The following is a 2500-nucleotide window of genomic DNA, read 5'->3' on the forward strand; positions in this document are numbered from 1 at the left end:
CTTTTCCTCCTTTTTCTTCCTCTTTCTTCTAACATCCCCTCTTCCTCCTCCTCCTTTTTCTTCTATTCCCCTCCTCCTCCTTCTTCTCCTCTTCTTCCTCCCACCAATTGCCGTGCCTTAGAAAACCGGGAAATCTTTGTGTGTGAGAGCAACAGGACCACGGGAATTGTGGTAGTCACGCAACACAGAATGTGGATAGAAAATTTGGGAGTCCAGTAAAAGACCTCCTCCGAGGTGGATATCAAGATATGCACCAGATTAATATATATATATATATATATATATATATATATATATATATATATATATATATGTATATGTGTGTGTATATATATACATATATATATATAAATATATATATATATATATATGGATATATAAATATATATATATATACATACATATATATATATACATATATATATGTATATATATATATATATATATATATATGTATATATATATATATATATATATATATATTGTTATTTCATTAATCATTTTAAAACCGAAATGCTCCTCTACAGTTTATTTTCTTCAGTGCAGGGCCCCACCAGAACAAAATATCTAAGAAAATTAATTAAAGTCACCAGAATGGAATAAGTCAAGAAGACTATGTCAGGAGGTGCGAAGCTACGACCGAAACCGTCATCTTATGCGCTTGGATTACTAGGGAAAACAACAGTCACTGCTAGGAATCATAGAGTTGTACGGAATTCGAATCCACAACTAAGTGAATGCGAGACCAGCATGATTCCGATTATGCCACAAGTGGACTAGAAAGGAGAGGTTAGTATGATAGTATGTCGTTAACAAGTGGATAAGTAGATATGAAACAAAGCCTACAAATATTAAGGAAGATTTTATTTTTCCTCTAGTTTTCCGAGAGCCCTCTTAAGTTCAAAGAAAGCTTCTGCTATTTGTCGATATATATATATATATACATATATATATATATATATATATATATATATATATATATATCGTTGGGAGAGCGCTTGTATTCAGCAACGAGAAAACCTTGCAAGCACTCAGAGCAGTAAGAAGCAAAGTGCAACAAACTGCAAGACGTTGTGCAAATGAATACTGGCAACAGCTCAGCGATTCCATTCAGTTTGCAGCTGTTTCGGGTAACATCAGAGGAATGTATGAAGGCATCAAGACAGCTCTAGGCCCACCACAGAGCAAAACAGCCCCCCTCAAGACTACCAGTGGGGAAGTGATCACCGACAAGGGCAAGCAGATGGACAGATGGGTGGAGCACTACTCTGAGCTCTACTCCAGAGAGAACACCGTTGCCCCCTCAGCCCTGGATGCCATTGAGCCCCTGGCTATCATGGAAGAACTAGATGCTGAACCAACCATTGCGGAACTCTACAAAGCAATCGACAGCCTAGCAAGCGGCAAAGCACCTGGCAATGATGGTATTCCCCCTGATCTCATCAAGTGCTGTAAAAACACTCTACTGCAGCCCCTCCATGACGTCCTATGCCAGTGTTGGAAAGAGGGAGCCGTGCCGCAAGACATGAGAGATGCCAAGATTGTCACCCTCTACAAGAATAAGGGTGAAAGGAGTGATTGTAACAACTACAGAGGCATCTCGCTCTTGAGTATTGTTGGGAAACTCTACGCCCGCGTCGTGCTTGTGCGTCTCCAGAAACTCGCTGGGCGCGTCTACCCTGAGTCTCAGTGTGGCTTCCGAACAGAACGGTCCACAGTGGACATGATATTCTCCCTTCGTCAACTTCAGGAGAAATGTAGGGAACAACGCAAGCCCCTCTACATAGCCTTTATAGATCTGACCAAGGCCTTTGACCTGGTCAGCAGGGAAGGGCTGTTCGACATCCTTCCAAAGATCGGTTGCCCTCCAAAACTCCACAGTCTCATTAGATCCTTTCACGATGACATGAAGGCAACGATCCAGTATGAAGGCAACATGTCCAACCCCTTTGACATCAAGAGTGGAGTCAAGCAAGGATGTGTACTGGCTCCAACCCTCTTCGGCATCTTCTTTGCTATGCTCTTAAAGCATGCTTTTGGAACATCAACAGAAGGAGTGTACCTTCGCACAAGATCTGACGGTCGACTTTTCAACCTGGCTCGACTGAAAGCAAAAAGCAAAGTGACTGAGATAACCATCAGAGACATGCTTTTTGCTGATGATGCCGCTGTCACCTCCCACAATGAGCAAGAACTCCAGCGCCTCATGGACAGGTTTTCCCAGGCCAGCAAAGACTTCGGAATGACCATCAGCCTAAAAAAGACCAATGTGCTGAGTCAGGATGTGGACACTCCACCAGCTATCTATATCGACGACTACCAACTCGAAGTCGTACACCAGTTCACATACCTGGGATCCACCATCAGCGACAACCTGTCCCTTGACGCCGAGATCAACAAGCGCATCGGCAAGGCTGCTACGACCCTAGGACGCCTCACCACCCGCGTCTGGGAGAACCAGAAGCTGACAACGTCAACTAAGATGGCAGTGTACAACGCG

Source organism: Oratosquilla oratoria, chromosome 27 (assembly GCF_046742065.1).
Source record: "Oratosquilla oratoria isolate Oo_2021 chromosome 27, ASM4674206v1, whole genome shotgun sequence".
NCBI classification, from domain to species: domain Eukaryota; kingdom Metazoa; phylum Arthropoda; class Malacostraca; order Stomatopoda; family Squillidae; genus Oratosquilla; species Oratosquilla oratoria.